Source organism: Balaenoptera borealis (assembly GCF_965194805.1).
Source record: "Balaenoptera borealis genome assembly, chromosome: 3".
Classification (NCBI taxonomy): domain Eukaryota; kingdom Metazoa; phylum Chordata; class Mammalia; order Artiodactyla; family Balaenopteridae; genus Balaenoptera; species Balaenoptera borealis.
Window position 1 is genome coordinate 40,603,154 of NC_138866.1, and position 19,007 is coordinate 40,622,160.

Below are 19,007 nucleotides of genomic sequence, written 5' to 3' on the forward strand. Positions count from 1 at the left end.
GAGAAAGGCAGCCCCAGGGCATGGGGTCCTCTAGGAAAGTGAGAGTTGTGCTGGGAGATACAAATTCCACAGAGAGAATGCGGTCCGTCTCAAAAGGCGAGAGGTGTGGGGGTGGCTAGTATTTATGGGTTGGGTAATTTCATAGGCTAACAGGTGGAAGGACTATCCTAAATATCTTGGACAAGGGCAGATATTTCTAGGAATTGGGGCACCACCCACTTTTGGCCTTTTATGGTCAGCCTGGGAACTGTCATGGCACCCGTGGGTGTGTCATTTAGCATGCTAATGTATTACAATGAGTGTATAATGAAACTCAAGGTCTACTGGAAGTTGAATCTTCCACCATCTTGGGCCAACTAGGTTCTAACCAGTTTTCGTGGTATCCTGTTTTTAATGATTGTGCCCTGCCCCCTTCCTTCCTGTCTCATTAGGACTTCAGATATTAGAATTAATGAATATAAGATATAAAATAGCTATGTACGAAACGTTTAATAAGGTTAAAAAAAAAATAGAAAAATGAGAAATAAGAAATTATTAAAAATTACCAGGCAAACTGGGAAAGAACTAAATGCCACATTTGGAAATTTTAAAAAATTGTTTTTTTAATTGGGTGGAAATGTAAATTGGTGCAGCCACTATGGAAAACAGTATGGAGGTCCCTCAAAAAAACTAAAAATAGAGTTGCCATATGATCCAGCAATTCCACTCCTGGGCATATACCCAGACAAAACTATAATTCGAAAAGATACATGCACCCCTATGTTCATAGCAGCACTATTTACAATAGCCAAGACAGGGAAACAACCTAAATGTCCATCAACAGATGAATGGATAAAGAAGATGTGGTATACTGTATACAATGGAATATTACTCAGCCATTAAAAAGAAATAATGCCATTTGCATTATTGCAAACATGGATGTGTTTACAAAAGATGGATGGACCCAGAGATTATCATACTAAGCGAAAAGTCAGAAAGAGAAAGACAAATACCATATGATATCACTTATACATGGAATCTAAAATATGACATGAACATATCTACGAAACAGAAACAGACTCACAGACATAGAGAACAGACTTGTGGCTGCCAAGGGGGAGGTGGGGTGGGGGTTAGGAAGGATTGGGAGATTGGGATTAGCAGATGCAAAATATTATATATAGGATGGATAAACAACAAGGTCCTACCGTATAGCACAGGGAACTATATTCAGTATCCTTTGATAAACCATAATGGAAAAGAATATGAAAAATATATGTGTACAACTGAGTCACTTTGCTGTATAGCAGAAATTAACACAACAGTGTAAATCAACTATACTTCAATAAAATTAAAAAAAGAAATCAAAGTAAAAAAAATCGTGGATACTAAAAACTCAAAGAATGACTTAAACAGATTATAAATAAATGCAGTAAATTAGCTCATTGAGTTGAGGAAATTTAAAAAATTACGTTCACTTCAAAAAACCTACAACCAAAGTATGAGAGAAAGAGGAAGGTGAAAAAGAAAACTAGGGGCTTCCCTGGTGGTGCAGTGGTTGAGAATCTGCCTGCCAATGCAGGGGACACGGGTTCGAGCCCTGGTCTGGGAGGATCCCACATGCCGCGGCGCAACTAGGTCCGTGAGCCACAATTACTGGGCCTGCGCATCTGGAACCTGTGCTCCGCAACAAGAGAGGCCGCGATAGTGAGAGGCCCGCGCACCGCGATGAAGAGTGGCCCCCGCTTGCCGCAACTAGAGAAAGCCCTCGCACAGAAACGAAGACCCAACACAGCCATAAATAAATAAATAAATAAATAAAATTAAAAAAAAAAAAAAAAAAAACTAAATTCTCCAACAACAGTAAGTAGCATAAACAGTCCACAGATGTAGGCGCTAAGAAATTTAAGACCTGGACATTGCAGTGCTCCTGGAAGCCCAGGAAATACTAACTAATCTCTGTTCATGTCAACTCCCTGAAACACAGAAGTTGTAGAGTTCTCTAGACCCTATTACCAACATCTATTCCACTGAAAGAATCAGAAGACACCAGCAAAATAATGGTACCTTACACTATACAGTGAGGCTTAATTTCATTTAACAAATGCTCCTCTGGTATCTCATATTTTCTAAATATACTTAAATCATAGCAATCTTTAAATTTTCACATCTTTATTTAGTTAGAGATAGAAGTTTCTTATATAGTCCATTAGTTTGCAGTTCACAGGGCCAAGAACATTCCTCTAGAACATTCCTCCAATCTTCCTCAAGACCAAAAATATTTTCACAGGTTTCTCTGGTTAAATATTCTTGTAATAAAGCTCAATCTTATAGTCAGTCAAATCAACAAGTACTCTTAAGCTTCTCTTTCTACAATATAAATAATCTAATAAACAGTCATAGATTATATATAGAGGAGTTCTTTTGTAAATAAAGGAATGCTTGTTATTAAAGCAAATTATACACATATTTTGTAAACTTGGTTTCCAGTACTTAGAACATTCACTTAAATTAGATAACACATTTTACCTGTTAAATAATAAATCTCAGTTGTTCTAAAGAAAATGTAACCTATCTTCATCAGCTGTTCCTTAAAAATGTATATATAAAACATTGTAGGCATATCTCTGATAAGGAGCTGAATATCGGATTTTAAACATATCATCCAAGTGGTCAAATATAGGTACTAAGAGTTCCCATTAGTGTGCACTCCCCTCCCCCCAAAATTCCAGTTTGCTTATTATAGGATTTTACTGACTTTAAAAGCTAGACGAGGGATTCAAGATCTCTGGGGGCAATTTTACTGAGTATCCCTAAAATCTCACTAACAATTCTAATCCAACCAGAAGGTACCTCTAACAAATCAAGATTTTCTCTGGCAGCAGCGATTTCTCAATTATTGCCATTCTCTGGCTAATTCTGGAACTCTGAAGCAGCCCAATATGGTAGCACCCAGAATAGGATTCTGCCCCTCCAGTTCAGAAAGCCCAGGGGCACAGTGCCATTTTTATTTTCTCTGGGATTTCTCTAAAGAATAATCCCAAGGTGATAGGAGTTTCTGAGTCTGCACAGGTTCAAACCTGAGGATCTTCAAATAACCCAAAAGAAACATATGACTATGGTTTAGCTTCAAAATTCCTACAAATTTTTGTAAAGAAAATAAGGGCATTACACCTCATCAGAAAATGGATTCATCATTTGTGCTTCACAGACATATGACTAAAATTCAGAACTGAAAATTTTCTATATTTCACTTTCCTTCTTATCTTCTAATATATTATAACATTTTTGCCTTCTGTTTCTTCCCTCTAGGTCTTACTCTCTTTTAAGCAACCTCCAAGTTTTATTATTCTTCTGCCCACAAATTAAGTCTCCTCGAAAATTTTATACCATTTCTATTCTTGCTCTTTGTCCCTCCCCAGTCTGAGCAATCAATCTCTTCTGTTTTCCCTTTCTTGCTTTTAATTCTTCCTCATTCTTGTGTTTAGGGGAGAGTAAAAAGGCAGAGTTCAGGCAAGGAAAATATTTCAGCGAATTCATGCAAGTCTGAGTTTGTGAGGTAGGAGAGAAATGGCTACTACATCAACAAAGCTGAGGGGCTACTGAGCAACCCACAGTGAAAAGCACTACTGGAGGTGAGGACTACATATTCCTTGAAGTTATACTACTAGTGAAGAACCTGATTCCTGGTTTAAATTTGGATAGTATTTCCAATTACTAAATAATTTTTCCTGGTCACAGGAGGAAACAGCCATTATTTAAGCTATAAAAGGAGGCTAAATTATTCATAGCTGGCTATCTCATGAGATATACATGATGTTTATCAGGCTAGAAATCACTGATCAAAAAGTTATTTGGATCCCATTTATATGAAATATCCAAAAGGCAAACCTACAGAGACAGAAAGTAGATGAGTGGTTGACAAAGGACAGGGGAGAAGAGAATGGTGAGTGACTCTTAATGAGAACAAGGTTTCTTTTGGGTGTGATGAAAATGTTCTAAAATTAAATTGTGGTAATGGTTGCACAATTCTGTTAATACACTGAAAACTACTGAGTGGTAAACTTCATATGGGTGAATTTCATGCTATTGTTAGTTATATCTTAATAAAGCCGTTTGAAAAGACTACTATGGTTTTATATGGCTTTCTGTATCTGTATTTTATTTTGCATAAAAAGGTCTAAAAAGATGACTATATATTATTTGCAGTAACATGAAAAATACTATATTAAAATTTTTTCACAGATTAAAAAAAGTTACCTGATAATTTCTCAGCTGCTCAGTATCTCTTCATCTTATAGCTTCAACTAAATATTTACTTTACTCTTTCAATTAAATATTTACTTAACATCCTTCAACAAACCAAATTTCACTCACATGAATTCTAATGCAAAATACTGTTACTGAGTTAAATAATACCCTAAATTAAAACGTTAAAAATGAAATTTCAAAAAACCAAAGTCAACCAATCAAACCAACAAAAATAAGTCAGATAAAGCTCTTTTATGCTAAATAGTATTTCCATAAAGCCCATCATTTAGTACTCAAACTATAGTCAGTTTACACAGATATTAGCAGCAGTTTCAATTTCACAAAGTGTGTGTGAGACAGAGCTTGCCACTTTTGATGTTTCCTTCATGTTTCATGATTTTTTTTAATGTATCACCATCTTCTACACATGTGCTGTGATCTGAATCACATACTCCATAAGGTAGTCTTCTTTAATTGCTACAAAAGTATGTACTGCACAATTTTTAAAAGTAAAATTTAGAAGTACACAATTGCCTGAAAAATACCTAACCTTAATTTAGTTGGAGGGTTCTAGTGACTATAAAATTAGATACTGACCTATTTTTACTAAACCTTATAGAATAGCAAAACATTAAAAGATTGAGATGGCACAGATCTATTTAGTTTTTAAAGTTTCCTAAGACTGTTCTGGTATTCACAATCTCAATTTGCTTCATCTGTTAACTTTTTCAAATTTCTCAGTTTTGGATAACTTATACATATTGAGAAGTCTACATATTGAGAAGTGGTTTCAATTCCCAGTTTGCTGTTTTTTAATTCTTGCATATTTGAGGATTCAGACTCTGACTGACCCAGAAAACAATAACTGATTTCTTCAGCCAATCCATCATTTTTAATTTTGCTTAAAAAAAAACAAAACCCCTCACAGAGAGCATTTGTGTTTGCTGATAACCCTGTATATTTAAGTTGAAATAAGGGAAAAATAAAACTTATTAAATATTTAAGATGGTAAAAGGTTCATTCAAACACAAAATATGTGAAGGTTCTAAATATTTTACACGTATGAATAATGTCTCTGCTGGAAAAAAGGACCAAAAAGTATATGCCTTTAAAAGATAGACTTCTGTCCATAAAATCTAACATTCTTCAAAACAGAATAATTCACTGAGTCCATAAATTGCATTATGAGATGCTTTGTGTATATGGAAAAAGGTGCTGGAAAGTAAGAGAAAAAAGGGTTTTTTTGAAAGTGAAAATTCTACCTTTCTCTCTCTCTATATATATATCCAACCACCTCCTATACTTGATTAGCCATACCTCAAATGATGTGGCCCAAAATGAATTTCTCAACTCCCTACCCCTTCTCCTACCCAGTTCCCTGTCTCGGGAAGTAAATCTACCATTAGTCATGAGCTCACAGAATCCTGCGTTTCTCTTATCATAGCACATAAGGCCCTGTGAATTATCTCTCTGTTTAGATTTTAAGATCCATGGGGGAAGGAATCATGTCTCTTCTGTTCATAAGTACCTAGTACATAGCGACACTTGATTAATATATGGGACATCATCATGACTTCTCCCTTGTCAACAGAGTTAGGAATTGTTTTCTACCTAGGAAAAGGTATTCCCATAGAAGCTGAATTGTATCCTACCATTTCCACTTTGTTATTCTATAGAATACGTAATTCTAATTTTTAAAAATCTCTGCAGAACTAACACAATTGATTTCTAATATTAAAATATCAAACCCTGCAAAGCTGCAGGTTACCAGTCAAAAACTTGATTTTCAGATTACTGTTCACTAATGACTTTTAAAAGTTTCTCAACATCATTAGATACACATTCATTACTGAAAAGTGCCACATGAGATATGCTGAAGGGGACAAAAGAGAAAACATGTAGTTTTGACTAGAAGTTAGAGCCTATACATTCTCTTTCCCTGGGCTATTTACTTATTCATCTGCTCATTCATTCAACATTCATGAATGGGTACATTTTTTAAAAAGTCTTTTCTATGTGAGAAGCAAAGTATAAGGTAATTTAAACCCAAAGGAGTAATTTCTGGGAGCTAGGAATCTACTTTCAATGTATTTTAGACAAAAAATATCTTAAATTTAGTCTGGGAGTTTTACTGTATAAAATGAACAATCCCATTTGCGCTTAAGGAGCTCCTGATTCTACTGACTGTAGCAAACCACTACAAGATCACTCTAGATGGCTGACTAGTTGTTAAAGTACTTATAGTATCAGGAAGCATTTATAGAGAGAAAATGAAGATGACAGATATGGAGTAATATAGGATTAAACTGTGGGTTGACCACAAAAGCTGCCATTTCTAAGATCAGCCCCTTGACATCCAAACAAGGATGATAGTCTACTGCTTTATGAAAAGTGAAAATTGTGTTTACTACCTATTTATATTCTGAAGTATGATGGAATACTACAAAAATGTTTTTCTGAAGTCTGGTAAAGGGCTTCCCTGGTGGCTCAGTGGTTGAGAATCTGCCTGCCAATGCAGGGGACACGGGTTCGAGCCCTGGTCTGGGAGGATCCCACATGCCGCGGAGCAACTAGGCCCGTAAGCCACAACTACTGAGCCTGCGCGACTGGAGCCTGTGCTCCGCAACAAGAGAGGCCGCGATAGTGAGAGGCCCACACACTGCGATGAAGAGTGGCCCCCGCTTGCCACAACTAGAGAAAGCCCTCGCACAGAAACGAAGACCCTACACAGCCAAAAAAAAATAAATAGATAAAGTCTGGTGAGTTTTGTAATTCTGTTTGTAAAACAAAACAAAAAATATATACATAGCCACTCCTTGCTTATCCTTATCGTTAATATTTTCATTACTAAATTTTGGTAACAAAGTAAGCAAACTGCATATCTCCTATAGACATAATATGAAATATGACACAATTTTCTACCACTCATACTAAAGACAAGGAGCAGGGCTAAGAAGTCAAGACATTCAAAGTTGGTAATGAATTATGTTCTTATTCTCTGAAGCAGTACAACAGTTCCTGAATAGCATATTTTTAAATAAAATAATTAAGCCACATACAGCAAGACTCAAAACAAAGCAAGCAACCAACCAAAAAACCTGTTTATCTATATCCTTTCCTGAGACGGTCATATCACAGATGAATACAAAGCACCAGCCTAAATTTAAACTAGATTATCTGTGACCTATGGTCTCTCATAGTATGCTGTACTTCTGGCTCACATTCGATTTTCTTTGTCATGTGTTTATCAGAAAATGAGCAGGGAGACTACAAAGATTAAACAATCATATATTGAGCACTTATTCAAAATAAATGAAACCTGGTCCCTGCTTTCAAGGAATTTACTTTTAATAAACCTTAATATTGAAATGTTCCATTTATAGTATAATCTCTATTGTGAGACCAATTAGCTTGTGTTTAAGACTATCTTCCTAAACTCACTAAGAATTTCCTTTGAATGAAGGACTGATGAAATCATTTATGTCAGTGGGAGGCATAGAAGTGAACATGAATAAAATAAGCCATAAGACAAAATTGTGTACGGTTTATAGTACTAGTTGTATTATAGCTTTAACTTACGTGCTTTTTATAGTAAAAAATTTAATGGTTCTTCTTGGTGAAAAGTTCTAAAGGGAGCTGACATGACATGTGATACTGTACTTTTCGACTTTATGTACACTTCCACCTCAGACTGCAGCTCAATCACAAGAGTCACTCTCTGGGTACAATGGAACTGCAGTCACACCATTCATATACAAAGATTTCCTAACCCATCACAATCGCCAAAAGAGTTACTTATAGCAGTAGCAATGAAACTGCAGTGACCCACATATATAATTACTTTGAAAAGTCCAAGGACATGTGTTTGGCTTCTGTTACTAGCTGTGAAAATTAACCTCTGTCTTAATTTCCTCATCTTTCAAGATACAAGTAATAACAGTATCTATCTCATAGAGATAGATATAAAGATTTAATGAGCTAGTACTTGAAAATTTCTATGATAATGCCTGGCATGTAAGTGGTCAATAATGTTAGTTACCATTGTTACTAGCTAATGTTAAGGCTAGAAAAAGTTAAGAGCCACACAAAGAATCAAATTCATGATTCTGGTCTCATTAGTATCATACTCCAATAAGTGGATCTAAGCAGCCACAGACTGCCTATATAAAATTATCCATTCAAAAAATTCAATAAAGGAAATTTTACTATGCATTTTCTAAATACTAGAAATAGCATAACAATTTGATAAGGTTTAAAGTTTGGCTTAGAAATTTATATGAAAACAGACTATTCATATATCAGACATTTGTTTGACTCAAATTAAAAGTTGATAGTAGCCAAAGTGATCTTGATGGAAAAAAAAGGAGATGGAGGAATCAGACTCCCTGACTTCAGACTATACTACAAAGCTACAGTAATCAAGACAATATGGTACTGGCAAAAAAAAAACAAACCCAGAAATATACATCAGTGGAACAGGACAGAAAGCCCAGAAACCCATGCACCTATGGTCAACTAATCTATGACAAAGGAAGCAAGGATATACAATGGAGAAAAGACAGTCTCTTCAATAAGAGTGCTGGGAAAACTGGACAGCTACATGTAAAAGAATGAAATTAGAACACTCCCTAACACCATACACAAAAACAAACTCAAAATGGATTAAAGACCTAAATGTTAAGACTGGACACTATAAAACTCTTTGAGGAAACCACAGGAAGAACACTCTTTGACATGAATCACAGCAAGATCTTTTATGACCCACCTCCTACAGTAATGGAAATAAAAACAAATAAATAAGATAAGCAAAATAAAATTAAAAAAATAAAATAAACAAATGGGATCTAATGAAACTTAAAAGCTTTTGCACAGCAAAGGAAACTATAAACAAGACAAAACTACAGCCCTCAGAATGGGAGAAAATATTTGCAAACGAAGCAACTGACAAAGGATTAATCTCCAAAATACATAAACAGCTCGTGCTGCTCAATATTAAAAACACAAACAACCCAATCAAAAAATGGGCAGAAGACCTAAATAGACATTTCTCCAAAGACATACAGGTGGCCAAGAGGCACATGAAAAGCTGCTCAACATCACTAATTATTAGAGAAATGCAAATCAAAACTACAATGAGGTACACCTCACACCGGTTAGAATGGGCATCAGAAAATCTACAAACAAATGCTGAAGAGGGTGTGGAGAAAAGGGAACCCTCTTGCACTGTTGGTGGGAATGTAAACTGATACAGCCACTATGGAGAACAGTATGAAGGTTCCTTAAAAAACTAAAAATAGAACCACCATATGACCCAGCAATACCACTACTAGGCATATACCCAGAGAAAACCATAATTCAAAAAGACGCATGCACCCCAATGTTCATTGCAGCACTATTTACAATAGCCAGGTCATGGAAGCAACCTAAATGCCCATCGACAAACGAATGGATAAAGAAGATGTGGTACATATACACAATGGAATATTACTCAGTCATAAAAAGGAACGAAATAGGGTCATTTGTAGAGACGTGGATGGACCTAGAGACTGTCATACAGAGTGAAGTAAGTCAGAAAGAGAAAAACAAATATCGTATATTAACGCATATATGTGGAATCTAGAAAAATGGTACAGATGAACCGGTTTGCAAGGCAGAAATAGAGACACAGATGTAGAGAACAAACATATGGACACCAAGGGGAAAGTGTGGGGCGGGGCAGGGGTGGTGGTGGGATGAATTTGGAGATTGGGATTGACATATACACACTAATATGTGTAAGATAGATAATAAAAATCTGCTCTTTAAAAAAATTTAATTTAATTTAAAAAAAAGTTGATAGTTATCTCCCTTTTTTAAATAATACATTGTCTAGTTATTGTGATTCCACAATTCCTTTCGGTTAAAAGGATGCCTACTTCATAATATTTGCAAATATAACTCTGGAAAGAGATGCATGATGGTTATGAATGTCCTGTTAACCCTCAAAGCCAAAACATAAGAAGTTAAAATGAAATACTTAGGTCCAAAATCAGCCAACATAATTTTCTATACCAACATAACAGCTCTGCCACCCTTCCGATTTGTATAACCTTCACACTTAAAATCTAGGTTCAGGGGGAGTTCCCTGGCAGTCCAATGGTTAAGACTCAGTGCTTTCACTGCCATGGCCCGGGTTCAATCCCTTGTGAGGGAACTAAGACCCTGCAAGCCAAGTGGTGCGGCCAAAAAAAAAAAAAAAAAAAAAAATCCAGGTTCAGCCAAAATAATATATAAGAACAGAGTCAGAAATACCTGCCACCAGAAAGCTTTTAAGTTCTTTCGCCACCTGCTACAGCAATCACTCCTTCTCAGGTAGATTTTGCCTAATACTTACAAAATATCTGAATGTCCACTATCCACAGGCACTGTGCCAGGCTTTGGGTACAGTAAAGTTATTGTACTTTCCCCTTCTGAATTTTATAATTAAATTGAACACACAATTATACTTAAAACACAAATGCTTAACAGTAAAGTATATGATTAAAGCCATGCAAATAATACAATCATAATGCTGTAGAAGTACAGAGAGAACAGAAATGAAACACTCTCGTGATCAGGAAAGGTTTTGTGGGGGAGAAAATAATAGAAATGAGCTTTGATAAAAAAAGAAAACAAAAGCTGGAGAAGGAGGAACAAGAATTCTGAACTATCAATTAGCATGAGCAAAGACCCACTGAGAGAGAGAAAAGTTCAGGATGTGCTCCAGAGATGGCAAGAGGACCAGTTTGGTTGAAATAGATCAGTCCTGAGGTCGAATCATGGAACGTGTCAAAGCCAAACCAAGAATTCTAAGCTTTATTCTAGAGGCAAAAGGGAGTCACTAAACATACTGAGCAGAGAAATAATGTGATGGAGGAGGGAGATGCAGTACAAGATGCTAGTAGGAAAGACCAGTTGGAGTGTTAAAACATGGTTTGGGTATGAGGTAGTAAGACCTGAAATATTCCAGTACAATTTTTCAACCTTATATAACCCAGGACCCACATACAAAGCCTTAATGCCTTTCATGAAGACTCCCTATTTTCTTTTTTTATTTGTTTCACAAGAAGAACTGAGTTAATTAGAATAATTTATTTTTCTTACTCTCTTTTGCATCTTTTCTGTAGCAATATCTTCTTGACCATTTCTAATCATGAACCGTAACCCCTCTTCAAAACACCAACCTGTGTCCTTCCTCGTTTACTGATCATTCTTGTCTGAACATTCACCTTTGCTTTATTACTTACTCTTTATCCTCTATTTAACCATCGACTCCCACCTAATCATTAACCTAATGACTTCTCTCCAGCTTCATACAGTCAAATAAATCTACTCATACTCAACTTTCTTTTCCATTACCTCTTAACTTTTAGTCTGCTCATATACAAGTTCTATCTGCCCACAACCTTTAGCACCTCTTCTAAAGTCTCTACTCAATCCGAAGACTTATAGTTTGTCTTCCAGGCTCACTGCTAAAACTATACTGAAAGACAACCCTCTCACACTCACTAAGTTTCTATTCCCGTAAGTATCTCAAGATTTCACATACTCAATAATAGCAGCTACCATTTATTTGGTATTTCTTTACAGTAGAAAATACGTCAAGTGCTTTACATGATTATCTCATTTAATATTCAAGATTACCTAATGAGAAAGGCTTTTCCATTTGACAGATAAAGAAAACTGAGGCTTAGAAAAATCAAGTAGCTTGCCCAAGATCACCCCACTAGGAAGTTTTACCATGTTCTCTGGAGCCTACAATGTGGCTCCACTGACTGTACGTACTCAGAAACATTTCCTTAAGTCCTTCAATACAGATATCAACCATTTGAGAATTAATATTGATTCAATTTCTCGATCTGAACAATGATAGCTAAACATATAAAACTGTTAATCTCTGTTGACTTCTGAAACTTTGGGAATGAGAAAATGATTTTAACTTCTTAAATCTTTACTGAATGTTTTAGAAGGGAATCTTGCATTGGAAGACTTAACTACATAAATTTGTAAGGTTCCTTTTAATTCTAGGAATCTGTATCAGAAGTGTAACATTCAGCTTTTCAAATTTTGACTCCTAGGAATAACAAGGCTAATCTAATTGGGGAAAGTCTACTCAGGAGTATTTTGAAAATAATTTTGTATTTACAGATCTGATTCTGGCACATTACTAGACGCTCTAAGCCTACATTTCTTCATCTGTAACACAAAGATAACATCATATGCTTTAGAAGGTTGTGGTGAAAATTAAAGGCTGATGCTTTATTTTCTATAAATTATGGCTTTTATTATTCACTTTCTTTTGTATCTAGAATTAGTTTGGTTTCATAGAATTTTAATTCAAATCATATCAGCCACAAAAAAATCTAGTGACTTTCAATCCAGATCCCAAACATGAATACTACATAAACTAAGTCAATGGGATCCAGATAAACATGTTAAGAATTGTATTAAAACTCAAACTCCCTTCTTTATCACATTTACTCAAGGAATGTTTAAAACATCTCTAATTTTATAAACACAGTATCAACAATCTATTAACACACATTAACATCCAGTACCTTTCCCTCAGTTTCTTAGAAAAATTCTAAAGTCTATTACATTTTAGATAAAGGTATACAGAAGCTCACCTCTCTTAATTACTTTCTCTAGCTCCTCCTACCTGCCTCAGCAAAAGAAAAGCTAGGTAAAGAGCTTATCTAGGTAGTACACAGATAGCTAGGACATACAAAGGTCAAAATCATCAAGAAATATATTCTGGAGACTCAATAAAATATAAAACTGTTACTTGTGTAATACGGAGCACATTAGACATTGGAAAGAACAAAAGAAGAAAAATAGAGGTAATCAACCTTTTGATTTTGATATAATTTAACCCAAGTTACTTTCATATAAGAGTAGTTAATAATCCCAGGTGGAAATTCAGAGAATTTCCTGGCTAATAGTGAAATAATAAATGAAGCAACTCAAGTTTTAAAATTTTGTCACCAACGTAATATGAGATGGAAGACAGAACATATTCTGGCATAAAGTTACTACCCAGGGTACAGGAAGGCACAGACTTTTACCTAGTTGCCTCACACCTTTCCCTTCCCCCAAGGTCCATATATTTCACAGGGCCACACCTTGTTTTATCTTGTTTAACTTATAGGACACCACTTGCGCTGATTTTCTTACAGGGCTGCCTCCTTCCTCTGATTTGATTAAGGATGGAAAGTAGTCAAGAGTACCACTCAGAGTCAGGTGCCCAGACAAGAGTCAGTCATTCAGGGGATCATTGAAATTATCAACTTATAATTAGTTATTTCTACATGATCACAACCTCACATCTTAAGAAATAAATCCAGCTCTCATGCATGAGCATTTCAGGGATAACAAGCTCCCTATGGACATATGTCAGCCTTTAGTTTTAAATTTTTAAATAAATAAGCATTTACAGTTAAACCAGAATCAGCTACACATGCTATTAGCCACTATAATAAACAGTCTAGGTGTTACGGGAACAAATTCAAAGACTGTAGGTTTTTACTAACTGCTTAGCAATATTTACCATGTGACAACACGATGTACTATTAATTTCTTTGAAAAAAATTGGGTATTAGAGAACAAATTTTCAAATGAAGGTTTATTAACAAGTCAAGATAAGCAAGACCCAGCTTTAACTGACAGAAAAACCTTAACAATGTGTTCTTAAAATGCTCTCCACATGAAATTACCAAGGGTCGTGTGCTTGTTCAAACCTGTAGTCTCAACCACCCTTTGTCTCTTGTGGAATCTCCATCTGCCTTCCTCCCAAGAGTTTTTCTAGACTTCTCAATCCCAACAGAAAAATCAATAAAAGCTACCTACAGAAATATCTTTCCTAAATAACAATCAACAACTTTAAATTCTTTTAAATAAGAGACAACCCAGAAAGAAAATCAGCTTCAGAATGCTGAAACATCTAAGTGCCTGGCACATAACAGGCATTTAGTCAAAGCATATTAAATAGACAATGTTGAGAATAAAAAAATATAACAACTGGACAGTACATTTGATAATATAATCTACCCCTCTGGCTTTGCTGATTATTTTGGAGCACAGCCATGACCAAACAATTATTGTCTCCTAGTGCAGTGTTCCCTTCAACAGTTTATATTGTAATTATGGGCATCACTTTTGCTCTTCAAACTAAAATATAAACCACTTTTATATTATATGTTAAAATACACACACACACATCACATAAAAAGAATTTTTGATGATTCAAGCATTCAACCATTTTATTTCTCAAATATATACTGAGGTAGCTAGCCAAACTTTACCAGTCTTAATATACCTCTCCCATAATTACTGATGGGAGAGGTATATTTTTCACTGATGTGAAAAATATTTAGTGATATCTAATCAAAAATGTCTTAATTTCCATGTCTAGCTCATTATAGTTTCATGTGGTATTGCTGTAACTTGCAGGTTAAAAGTAATCAGCCTTGTATGACTGAATGTTTAAACAGATATATGTGAGTTACACATAGGAACAGAACTAAAACATCAAACAAGGAATGTTATTTTGGGCTTCAAATTATTTATTGGCAAAAAAAAAATTATATCGATAAAGGGAACATCTATATTTATAAAATAGGCAGAGGGGTGGGTCACTATTGCCCTAGTCAGTTTCCTAATCTGTGAGTTACAGAACTACACTCTGGAAAAGGCCCAATATGTAAAAAGATAAAAATATAAAAGTGAAGTTGTTCGAGTTGAAAGAGCAGTTGGGGAGCAAGCCCTGCTGGACTCCTGAGAGCTCTGGAACCTCTAAGGCTCAGAAGAGCACTGTTAAAATAAATAAGCGCTCTGACTCTTCAGAGCTCTGTGCACCTAAAAAGTGATTGTGTTTAAAATTCCAGTGTGCAAATTTGAAAAGATTAAACCTTCTTCCTCAGAACAATTTTTTTTTTTTAATTCCTAACTTCCTTCACTAATGTCAAAATCATTTACTCCGGGAAAATAATAACTACCTCCCATAGATTTTTACACCTCCCATGGTCTTTCAATCACTTAAAATGCATTCGGCTCATTACACCAATTAGCAGAAAATTTAGGGTTAGGGGCGCGGCGGCGAACAAATTTCTTGGCTTGGACAACTGAAGTATGACCTTTGTGGATTTTTAAGTACCATGCGGTGCTTGAGAAAAAAGAAATACCTCCGGTGATGAAATTTTCAAAACGTATCTAAAACTGCGGTTGGTAGAGGCACTCCACAGCCAGCTGTCCTTCAAGAAAATATTTAAAATGTACAAGCAGAACAGAACCACATCTCAACCAAACTCTAACATCAACAACTTTTACCCACACAATTTACACGGTTAAAAAGAGGAGAAGAAATCAGTTCGATTTACTTCGGTGGATTCGTTCGATGCCTTAATAATGAATGAATTGGAAACATCACTGACGAGTTCTGAAGGAGCCTCACGCTCAGCTCCGCCCCCTATAAAACCTGAAGCTAATTCTCCAGAATTTAGTGTTTCGCGGCCAAGTCCGGTCCAAAGGAGGCCTCCCCTCTTCTTTCTCCCGGCCTCCCTCCAGGGGTTGGAGCCCAGGGTGGCCGGGCGGGTGCGGGTGCCGGACGCCCCCTCCCCGCTTGGGGAAAGTTCCGCCGGCCGCTCTCGGGACGGGCCGGTCCGCGGCCCTCGCCCGCGCCGCCGCCACAAACACCCCGCCCGGCCTCGGCGGCCGGAGGGTCGCGCCCCCTCCCCGCGCCGCCGCCGCCACAAACACCCCGCCCCCGCCTCCCCACCGCCGCCCTCGCGGAGCGTTAACCCCTCGCCGCCCGCCGCCCGGCTCCGGGGAGGAGGCCGGGCCAGGGGGTGGAGTTGTCGCGTCTCCTCCCGGGAGCGCCCGGGCAGACGCCCGGCTTGTTTACAGGCCCCAGGCCTGGTCGCCGCCGCGCAGGCCCGCGCCGCCCGCCCGCCCTCGGCCCAAGCGTCGCGCTTACCCGGAGCAGCAGAGGGCGGGCAGGTCCCTAGTCCGCCGAGGCGGCGGCGGCGACGGCGGCCGGGGAGGGGGCGGGAAGAGGATCACCGCGGCGGCGGCCGGCCAGGTCAGGCCGGGGAGGGGGCAGAGGAGGGGAGGAGCCGGGCTGCGTCCGGGCCCCCGGCTCTCGGCGCCCTCGCGGCTCAGATCATCCGGGCGTTGGAGCGGGAGGCGGAGAGCGGGTCCCGGAGGAAGACGAGGAAGAGCCGAAGATTCATAGCTTTCGCGCCCCACCTGCCTGACGCCCCCCACCCCCCCTCCCCAACCACCGGTTCCCGAGCTGCAGCTGCCCGAGCACCCGAAGCTGCGGGCCGGGCCGGCTCAGAGACCACTGCTCCCTCGCTCCTGCGCGCGCTCCCGCTCTTAGCGCCGCCGCCGTCGCCTCGAGCGCGTCCCCGCGCAGGCGCGCTCACGTCGGCGTTGTGCTGCCCCTCCCCCACGCCTCCGCCCGCCCCGCCCCGCCCCGCCCCGCCCCGTCCCGTCGGCTCAGCCCCAACTACAGCCGCGGCGCGGTGGAGCAGCTGGAGAGACCCGGATGTCGTTGGGCCGGAACTGCAGCGCGGGCAGGCGAGCGGGGGAGGGACGGACGCAGATGACGTCACTGCCCTACCCGGCTTGTGTCGCCGCAATCGCCTCGCGGCCCCGGCCTCAGGCCCAAGCTGAAGGGAGCATCCGAATCCCGGATCGGAACGGAGGTGCCCCAGCCACACGCCTCCGGTCCCTAAGGGCAACAACCCACACACTCTACTACCACCCACCCACACGCTAGTGCAGCCGATACACGCACGAGGCACATGCTCTGAGTTTCTGGCAGGTTTTCCGTCTGTAGTTCATGGGGTTTCACATCGTATTTATTTGTACTTGTTAGACAGTCACGTGATTCTGCTACTGGGGACTTCCATCGACCTCCAGTGAGGTTAAAGGAACGAAGGATTTTTCAAAATCCGGAGGATAATCAAAAACGTAACAGCTCCTTCTATTAAAAGTTAGAGATCTGCTAAACCTGATTGAAACGGCACGTGCAGACGGCCAAAATCCAGTTTAGCTAGCTAGACTACGGAAAACCGGACCCACGCCGGACGCACGCTGTTTGCGGACGCCGCAGCGGATAGAATGACAAACCCTAGGCGGCCAATGAATCAGAACTGGGGAACAGTACATCACCAGCCAGGTCTCCTATTGGCTGGGGTGCTTTATCCCTCTCTTGTCAGAGACTTAACCTGTTCATGGATTCGACCTACACCACATTTGCAGGAACGGAAATTTAAAAGAAAAATTCGTGTTTTAAAGAGATGCTCTGGTATATACAAAGAAAAACCAAATACTGTGTTATTAGAGGCAGGTACTTTAAAAAGAACAACTGCTACTTTGTATCTCCTAAAACCACTTTGTTGTTCCAACTCTTAGATCAAAAGCAACCTATTTATTCTGTCTCTTGTCATTTAGCAAACATTTAGCTGCTTTTAAAGCTGTAAAAGCTGTCTCCAGTTTTTTCAACATGTCTTTTTGGGAAGAATCTGTTCCTTTCACTTTTAGGCCTGGGATCTAACAACAGTATGAAACAATATCACCTAATGATCACTGGCAGGCCACTTCTTCAAGGAACACCGAAATTACTCTACCCGATATCTTTGGGGTTAGAATTTCTTAGCATAAGATGAAGATGGATCATTTCCAGGTATAGAAAGTAAAAATAAAGTTCATTTATGCATTTGGCCCCAGTATTATCTGAGGACATATTTCCTAATTACTTCTCCCCACATTTGCCAAAAAAAAAAAAAAAAAAAGGAAATTAGATCAAAGATCTTTGAAACTCTACCTTATTGGAATCCTTAATATTTCGGACAAATAGCAGCATGATTAGCATGCTAGTAGACTCATTACCATTCTGAAATAGAATAGCCCATGTGGCAACCACTATTTGGAGTGCCCTGGATACCGGGGGTAGTTAATGACATCAATGGGCAAAGTCCCAGCCCCCAAGAAGCTGATGTTATAATGAGAGATATAGACAAAGAAGTAAACAAATGAACAAGGAAATTTCAGGTTGTGATCAGTGCTGTGAAGGAAATAAGTAAGGAAATAGATTGGGGGGATGACTTGAAACAAGTGTACAGAGAAGACCTTTCTAAGAAGGTAGCATTCAAGCTGAAGGATGAGGAGCCAGCTTTGCAAAGAATCAGGGGAGAGCTTTACAGGCAGAAGGATCAGCGTGGGCAAAGGGCCTGTTGTGGGAAAGAGCTTGGCAGAAAAGTTATCTGAGGACCAAAGAGAAGTTCAGCAAACTCAGGCAAATATTTTATAAAGTTGCTCAAGTTTAGAATTATAACTTAGGATATTTGGAATACTTAATCCAATTCACAGCTAGGATACCACCTTAAGTAGAGGGGCACAGTCCATACAAAATAACTTACTGATTTGGTCTGGCCCAAAAAGCAAAGCAGCTTGAGAAATCAAAATTAAAAATCAAAGGACTTTTATTCAACTCTTGAAATTAAGAAGCATTCCACAATGCCAGAAAGAGGTCCCTTCAGACAGTCCAACAGCAGCTAGAAATGAGTAAACTAAAGTTTAGAAAAAGTTGTTTTTCTCCCAATTTAGATAGCTATTCTTAATGAGTAAAGACTAACAAAAATTTGGACTTCTTGAGAACAGTTTTTCTGGGAGTTTACTGTCTACTGTGGGCATTACAGAAGATCTCAAACTAAAGCATACTTTTGAAAGCTGCAACACATTTTGTATCCTTAACA

At 38.7% G+C, this 19,007-nt stretch overlaps 1 protein-coding gene across 2 annotated transcripts in view; it reads right to left on the minus strand.

Moving 5' to 3' along the window:
- Positions 1–16,656, minus strand: part of PPM1A (protein phosphatase, Mg2+/Mn2+ dependent 1A) — a 43,180-nt gene extending 26,524 nt beyond the window's left edge. The window contains exon 1 of one of the 2 annotated variants that reach the window (XM_082386661.1): positions 16,220–16,656. The gene's annotated coding sequence lies outside the window, so the exon portion shown is untranslated. The remainder of the gene's footprint in view (positions 1–16,219) is intronic. The other variant, XM_082386660.1, reaches the window with a different exon arrangement.
- Positions 16,657–19,007: the final 2,351 nt, after the last annotated feature.